Here is a 9195-nt window from a genome sequence, read left to right as displayed (position 1 = left end):
GTCACCCAAGTGTCAGGAAGTTATTAGTGTTATAATGCATGGATGTATGCACGGTTCAATTTACCATTTTCATCAAAACTCAGACATGTTTCTCGAAAAGTCGCGTATTGGAACAAACCAGACGTTTCAGAATATCACAAGGTTTCCCATACATTCATTTATCTGAGGCAGGCCGCCACAAATTGGCCGCCAGATACCCAACACTGCCATTTTTTTATAGTATATAGTGAGATATTAACTCATTCAACACCAAAGATGTATTTATACTTTCTTTTTTTTGTTTTTAAACCCAAACGCTCGTTCCCAAGGACATATTTATACGTCTTTTACTATTTTTTGCGCAAGAGGCAAAAAGAGGCGATGGCGCAAGCGCACAATTAAAGAGGTCACTTTTCAAGCAGAAGTGCTTGGCATGGATCATTTGCATGTATTAACATGCTCCACAGCAAGGAGGAAGTGAGAGAGCGTGGAGAGTGTAGCGTGCAGAAGGTTACGCAATGTAGGAAAACTTTTAACTCATGCACACGCACACATGCGGGCGCGCACACACACAGTTTAGTTCCAAATGTGAAAATTGCTAACAGTTCATGGTGGCATATTTGGAAATAAATTATTTTGACAAAACAACCCTTTTTGAGTTGTTTTGGTGCAGTTGTTTAGATATTTGAGCTGTCACAAAAGCAAAAAATGTGTGTCAAAGTGAAAGTTATGCTTCAAATGTATCTTTTCCCAAAAAGCTGTTTTTCTCCCTTTTTTGTTGGGAGCTGATATTTTCCCGAAACTTACCTATGTTCAACTGGTGATTGCTACAGAAAAAGAGTAGAAACAAACAATTTTTTTCTGATGAAAGAAGAGAGTCACCTCTCTGAAAAACAACCTCCAGGCTCGTGCTGGTGGATGGAGGGTCTGTACTCTTTTTGTGCTTTTAATAATTTCATGTTGTTCCTGTCTTAGTATTACACAATACATAACACATAAGATAAATTAGATCGCTATATTGTACGTACGTTCTGCTGATGCGTTAAAAATCTTTCCCGGTGACTACCTAGCACGCTGCTACTATTTACATCCTTTTATATACAGTAAGTCATACTAAGCTACGGAGCATGCGCGCCAATCCTTTTGCCGGCAGCCCAGGCTCTCGCGTTGTTTAAGACAACCGGTTGATAGTCTTGCGATACCCGGTGCATGTCTCTACAACTGATTGATCTGAAGCAAAGTTCATGGATACAAATCTATTAAATCTACTAGAAGAAAGAAATGCTTGGCTTGACATACAATGTTGCAGTATCGGTATCTGTATCAGACATGAAAAAAAGAAAACTCATCCACCCTAAACAAAAGATGATGACAGCATACAAGAAAAAAAAACATTTTCAATTGTACAGTGATGTAAAAAAGTGTTTGCCCCCTTCCTGATTTTTTTTTTTTGCATGTTTGTCACACTTAAATGTTTCAGATCATCAAACAAATTTAATTAGCCAATGACAACACAACTGCACACAAAATGCAGTTTTTAAATGATTTTTTTTATTATAAGTAAGGGAGAAAAAAAGCCAAACCTACATGGCCCTGTGTGAAAAAGTGATTGCCCCCTAAACCTAATAACTGGTTGGGCCACCCTTAGCAGCAACAACTGCAATCAAGCGTTTGTGATAACTTGCAATGAATCTCTTACAGCGCTGTGGAGGAATTTTGTCCCACTCATCTTTGCAGAATTGTTGTAATTCAGCCACATTGGAGGGTTTTCCAGCATGAAGCGCCTTTTTAAGGTCATGCCACAGCATCTCAATAGGATTCAGGTCAGGACTTTGACTAGGCCACTCCAAAGTCTTCATTTTGTTTTTCTTCAGCCATTCAGAGGTGGACTTGCTGGTGTGTTTTGGATCATTGTCCTGCTGCAGAACCCAAGTTGGTTTCAGCTTGAGGTCACAAACAGATGGCCGGACATTCTCCTTCAGGATTTTTTGGTAGCCAGCAAAATTCATGGTTCCATTTATCACAGCAAGTCTTCCAGGTCCTGAAGCAGCAAAACAGGCACAGACCATCACACTACCACCACCATATTTTACTGTTGGTATGATGTTCTTTTTCTGAAATGCGGCCAGATGTAATGGGACACACACCTTCCAAAAAGTTAATTTTCCCAAAGGTCTTGGGGATCATCAAGATGTTTTCTGGGAAAATTGAGACGAGCCTTAATGTTGTTTTTGTTCAGCAGTGGTTTTTGTTTGGAAATTCTGTCATGCAGGCTGTTTTTGCCCAGTGTCTTTCTTATGGTGGAGTCATGAACACTGACCTTAACTGGGGAAAGTGAGGCCTGCAGTTCTTTGGATTTTCTTGTGGGGTCTTTTGTGACCTCTTGGATGAGTCGTCACTGCGCTTCCTTTTCCAAACTGATGGAGCTCAATTAATCTCAGTTAAGTTACAGTATGTATTAATGGGGGGGGGGACAGACAGGGCCATGTAGGTTTGGATTTAAAAAGTATAATATGTAAAAGAATAAAAAGTTTACTTTAAAAACTTAATTTTGTGTTCAGTTGTGTTGTCACTGACTAATTTTCAAGTTTGTTTGATGATCTGAAACATGTGATTGTGACAAACATGCGAAAAAATAAAATCAGGAAGGGGGGGGGCAAGCATTTTTTCACACCATTGTATGTGATGTGTGTGTAACAGGACCATTTCAAAACTCGGCATGTGTTACTTTTTGTTTTTTTGCCACAATTTTGTTGTTGGTTTTAGTGGAGTTTTGCTCCGTCATCAGTGTTCTTAATAGACAATCTGCCTAACACGGAGCAAAGAATGCCATTGATGGTGAACGAGAGCATGGAATATCTACGAGCAGTGGGACTGAATGGGGTTACAAAAGAGCAGCAACCTGAATACATTTTCATTAGTCAAGGGTGTACACAGGATGACAAATGTGGTTTAATTTGCATTTAAACCCTTCCTGTAGAATGCGTTGTATCAGTTCTGTGCAGTGAGTGCTAAGACGGCAGAGCAGGGTAAAAAGACAGGAATGGAGGTTGTGCTGGATTTAATTGGACGTAAGTTGCTTGGCAAGCAGAATGATTTTGAGCAAAAGAGAATTGTTGACAGAATGTGATTTTCTGCAGCTGTTGGAAGTACCGACAAGGAAACAGCTCTCTGCGTGTTGCCTTAATTACTCATTGGAGTATCAGTTCATGTGGTGCTGCTGAATGTAAAGGAAACGTGCACAAGCAATTTAAATGAGAGGAGCGAATGTATTTTTAGTAGCAGCGCGAGCGCAGGTCAGGAACAGGATTTCGCTTTGCTACAATGGGATTTGTAGCTCTGTAATTGGAGAGATCTTGTAGAACTAGCGCCAATGTTTGCCTGCAAACTCATTAGTCATAAACAAGCAGGTCATAACCATTGTTTGATTCCATTGTTTTACATAAAAGCGTGCTCTTACATCATCAACAGCACTTACAGTTAACATATGCCAGTGCTCAACTCTTAATGCTGGAAAAACAATATGCTGTCACTGCAACTGCTTCTTGCACTATAAGATCCATTCCAACGCAATAAAGCACCTGCAGGCATTTCCCAGTTAAACTTCCACTGACATGACAAGTGACATTTCCGCTACTCAGCTGTCAACTTAACTGCTTTCATCCTCTAGAACACTCACGTCAACTTCCTTCATATCTGACTATATGCATATCTTTCACTTCAATTACAGTTTAAAAAAAATGACCCTACAGGAACCATTTTGTATTGTACAACATAGTGTGGCAGTAAATATATAAAAATCCCCTTCCTGCTCTCAGAAAAAAAAGATATCGCAGATGCAAAACTGTAAGGTTCCGGAATACAGGTGGTCCTCGGTTTACGGTGTTCTGTGGTGAGGTACACGGTCCCCTAAATTAATTAAAACTTCATTTTGGTCTGTAAACATTGGTGAACCTCACTCCCACACCTTAAGAGTCGCGCTGGACATCTAGTTGATATCTAGTTGTCCCGCAATTTGTAGTGGCAATGTGTGCCATTTATTTCTTTATTGGCGGGCGCCTGAAAAGCGCGAAGACTAGTTTGTGCACTGTTTGAGTTCCGTTTACGCATAAAATGGTGCGCATTGGCACAAAATGACCACGCTCCCCTATGACTTATTTACACCCTGTCATGTAGTGTTTGCGTCCAGTGCATGGCAATAGCACAGTGCATTGTCACCACCACTTCCCGCATCCGTGAAGCAGCCGTAGCATTATTTGGTTCCGCTGCATCCTGCAGGAAGCCACTCAACAGCTGACATCACCCCTAGCTTCATTAATTCCTCTATTTGCGAGGGACGTACAAGATGTTGAACTCCAGTGAAGAAGCTCATGCAGAAAATAAAAGGTACGTCTATATTATCTCGCAGCTGCAGAAAAAGAAAGCGCGAAGAGCAAGATGGAGGCATAAACTAGAAAAAAGGAGGCACGGACAGCGTGGAAGAAGGCATTGCTGACTAGAAGACATCACTAATGGCATTATGATCACTTATTAATAGAAAGTCACGAGGACGATCCAAGAGTTTTCTTTGCGCACTGGCTCGCAGTCCTGCACGGTTTACACATACTTTACACCTGTTTATGACTAATTCACTCAAGGGGAAAAAATGCATGCAAGTGTAAAGGAGACTATAAAGTAACACACACACTACAGGCTCACATCACAGGTGAGATACGTATAAGGGGTAGATCTCAGTTATACTGTTATCGCAGCTTGATGCAAGGTCATTTTGTTCTGCAGTACATCCTTGGTCAGGTGTAATGTCTGAATGACGACAAAGACTTTGAAAAGTAACTTTGGAAAAAAAAAAAAAAAAAAAAAGAGAAATCACATGAGGGTGTATGCTGACAGTCGGCGAGTCCAATGCATGTCTGCAAGCTGTTGGGAATTGGGCTTCAACCCTGACATCTCTTAATCTCCACCTAAAATGCAAAATGAGGAAGGGGTGGGGTTTCAAAGCAAAACATCTTAAAATAGTCGCAAGTCCTCCTCTAGGAAAGGATTTTATTAAAGATGCACAAGTGAGATCAAAAAACGCAGACGGCTTGCTGAATGCGGTCTTATCTGACCGTGAGGGACGGAACAACGAACATTCTAGTCTGCTCACTCTCTGGAGGTGCCAACGCTGGACTCCATGATGGTGTATCGAAATGACTGAAGTCTTTGAACAACAAGGGGGAAAAAAACCTCCTTCTAGTCCTCAGCTAAGTAGTTGGGTTCTGTCTCTCAAGCTCCATTTGATGCTAGAATGTGAGTGAACACTGCCTGGTAACAGTCTGATGTGAAGACATTCATCTTCTGGTGCCTCCACTGAAGGTCAACTCAAATGCACCAACTCACCTTTAATCTGAGCTTTGATTGAACCAAAGCCTAAAGGTCATTGTTCATCACCAGGTGAGAGTCTCTGGCTCTGCTCTCCCCTGTGGTGCTCAGATTGGGCGTATCAGGGCTAAGACACCAATTAGGACATCCCATTCCACATTTGATGGTCTCTCTGCTCAGCGTCCACCCCAGCAGTGTTATGAGGAAAAACGTCTGTTCCACTCCATCTCTCCCCGATGACCATGAACCCAGACATGTTCATGTGACAGCAGGGACAAATCCAGACTTGAGATCACCAAATCCTTTACGGACATGAGTCTTTTGCAGCTGACGCACGTCAAGCTCGAGAAGCATCACAACAATCCTGCTCAAAAGACCTAGAATCCTGTGCTACGGTTTACGTTTGCTGGAGGCAATGTCAAGCGGTTGCACACCACTGACCTTTTGGAATACAACGTATTAACACCACAAACACGAGTAGGCCAGTGACAAAAGGTTAAGCGTAATTGTGCTGCTGTTGTGTGGAGTACAAAACAGAGGCAGATTTTATTCTTATAAAAACTCTCAAGAAGTACACCGCCCTCCCGTTTCTGAGCAAGATGAATGAAAATAACACCTGTAAATAAAAAAAGACGGACATCACAATTCATTACACAATATAGTTAAACCTTGGTTTTTGTACGCCCTAGTTTTTGTATGATTTGGTTTTCGTTTACGGATGCCAGCTGGTGCAACTGTGCAAAAGTATGTTGGTAAACTCCACTCCCGGACACCTTAAAGGCCCAAACATACTCGAGCAGAACATATGCGGAATGGAGTCCGCAGAGGTTCCCATGGACTCAAAGCGGATGTCTGCATGCCCGATATACAAATTTTACTACCGTTCCGTGCACTGGTGTTACATTACACACATTACACACATTACACACACATACACATTAATCCGTTTGTAATGTGACACCGATCTGCATTCTCAGTTATTATATATTCTCAGAGTGACAGCCGTCACAGCGTTCACTGCTGACTCCCATAGCGCAGAAGTAGTGGGGCTAGGCGTCGAACTAGACCGTTTAATTTTTCTGATGACATTCGTAAGTACGGACAATGGTGGTCAGCATTAATACGCTTTGGCATTTAAAGGCTGTACATTGTCCTACGGATTTGCATAGCCAGCAGGCGAGGCGCCTCCTCTCCTCGTTGTCAGTGTAAGAAGCCACGGCACAAAAAATGTAAACGACGATTGTGGGAAATGTGGTGTTTCATGAAAACTTCACAGGAAAATACAACACGCCAGTGCGCTCGACTATGAAAACTCTGATGACTGTGAGTGGAGTCTGTGAGCACTTTAAGAGTCGTGCTGGACATTGACTCTAGGGCACAGGTGTCAAACTCAAGGCCTGGGGGCCAGATTTGGCCCGTCATATCATTTTATGTGGCCTGCGAAAGCCTTGAAATGATGCATATCAAAAGGACACTTATTTTAATATTATTTTAAAAAATATTTGTATATATATTGTAATTTTGTCTTTAAATTTTTAAGCTTTATTTTTCATTGTTTTACTTTTATACTATTGTGAAATTATATGATTTATATTATTGTATTTTTTTATGTATGATGTAATTTAATAATTTCATTTTTCTCCTTAATATAAATATACTTAAATAAGTAAACATTTTAATATATACAAATACAATATTTTTTTTCATATTTAACATATTTTTACAAAAATGTAATAAACATACACAGTTACATTTACAATAAATAATGAAATAATATATTAAAGTAAAAACAAAGTTAATTACTAACAAAAACAACTTCTTTTTTTTTTTTAAATCAAAAAGACAAATCTTTCTTGCTAAATGTATTTGTTATCAATATTGGCAGAAAACCTTATATTTTTTGTTGCCAAATCCAATGTAAAGTGAATACTTTTTATTTGTTATTCATGAAAAATTAATGCAATAATTAATTATTACCGAAATTCTAAAATAGAATTATACAAGTGGCCCTCTGCAGATAACCACAACTGCGATGTGGCCCACGGTGAAGTTTGACGAGAGTTTAGGGTTTTACTCCAACTCAGATCTATCAGATCTCCTGACAGTGTGGCCCAAGTGCTAACCACTAGGCCACCGTGCGGCCGTTCCATCCATTTGTCATTCATAATTATTTCACAATGTAAAAATTGGGACAAAAACTGAAGTAACTCTGTACGCAGATTTGTTTGCAACTATGTAGGGTCACAGGAGACATTCAGAACAATTGAAAGCAATTTGGGTAAGCTGGAAACCACATAGCTGTTTGAAGCTACCACACTTCAAGTTCATTTTTCAATTATTTTGCAAATCCTCTGGTTGCCTTTGTTGCTCTGAGTAGGCGTGTAATAGCAGCAGCGGTTACGGTTTGATCCTTGTTGTCTTTCTGATCTTCTATTACAAGCTCCACGGAGAGGCCGCCTCACAAACGTAGGTCGTGTAATGCTGACACTCGAATGCACTTAATTTAATGGCGAAGGAAAGACTTGCGACAAGTAGCAGTCCTTCAACCGATGTTGTCACTCTGTAGTCAATGCCAGTTTCGACTGTCACATGACACAAAACCAAACCCAGGGAAGATGTCAGGGCGGCTCTGAGACAAAATGTTTTCAAATTTGTGGTTACAACCACTACGCCCAACTAGGATCCCCAATAAGCCACAGTCAGACAAGTTTGCATGAACGTGTATGTTTGTTGAGGGAAGAATGTTTACGCCGTACCCCGAGACAAGAGACAGGACAAGCTCTATGAGAATAATGAGACACACAGTCTAACAATAAAACTTGCATCCACAGACACACACATAAACTACAACCTCAAGATAGAGGCTTTGGTTTATAAGGACTACGGCAGAGCTAGAAGGTTGGATTTGACCTATCACCTAACTTCCTGTTCCGGACAGGCATACGCACACACATGCACGCACAATGGGCCAGTTATGAAATTATAAGAAAGAAGGTCTTTCAATGAAATCCCTTTGCCTCGCAGCCTTATCCAACGCAAGGGCAGAGTGAGACACACTGGAGACCACCCAGTGTTGTTTGTGAACATGAGCAGCATATGGGAAGTCATATAAAGGGAATCAAATGGGAACATATACGGCGTATTAATATAACTAAATTAGGGCTGTCAAATGATTCCAATTTGTAATCAGATTCATCATTTTCAAATTAATTAATCATGATTAATCACCATTTGCAACTATGTCTGAAATATGCCCATTTGTGCGGTACTTTATTAACAAAGATAGATGACAGGACTTGATTATCACATATATATTTGGAACAGCTCCAAATGAACTGAACATTTTAATCAAGCTGTCATACTGTATGTATTTGCTAACACTACTTTCTACTTTCAAATTCTTCAGCAGGGTGGGGATCTTTCTCATACTTCAGCCTCCGCATCAAAGTTCCTGATAGTGAAGAGGGCGAAGATGCTGCAGGATTGGCCAACCCAGATACCAGACATGAACATTATTGAGCATGTTTGGGGTTAGATGAAGGAGGAGGCTTGGAAGATGAAAGCCAAGAATCTTCATGAAGTCTGAGAGTCCTGCTGGACGTTCTTTGCCATTCCAGATGATTTTATTAATTAGTTATTTGAGTCATTGCTGAAATGTACGGATGGAGTCCTCCAGGGTCTTGTGTAACCAGGTAACAAATTCTGTCCATGCATACTGTAGGTATCCTTATTTCATGCATAGGTATCCTTATTTCTCCCCATTTGCTGCTGTCAATTAAATCTTGCGATAGTTTGTGTGACGTCATTTGGTCACGTGGTGCACCGGTTACATATGGCGTCTCTTTTCAGTATGGG

This window comes from Dunckerocampus dactyliophorus, chromosome 1 (genome assembly GCF_027744805.1).
Source record: "Dunckerocampus dactyliophorus isolate RoL2022-P2 chromosome 1, RoL_Ddac_1.1, whole genome shotgun sequence".
NCBI classification, from domain to species: Eukaryota; Metazoa; Chordata; class Actinopteri; order Syngnathiformes; family Syngnathidae; genus Dunckerocampus; species Dunckerocampus dactyliophorus.
This window is presented reverse-complemented; position numbering follows the sequence as displayed.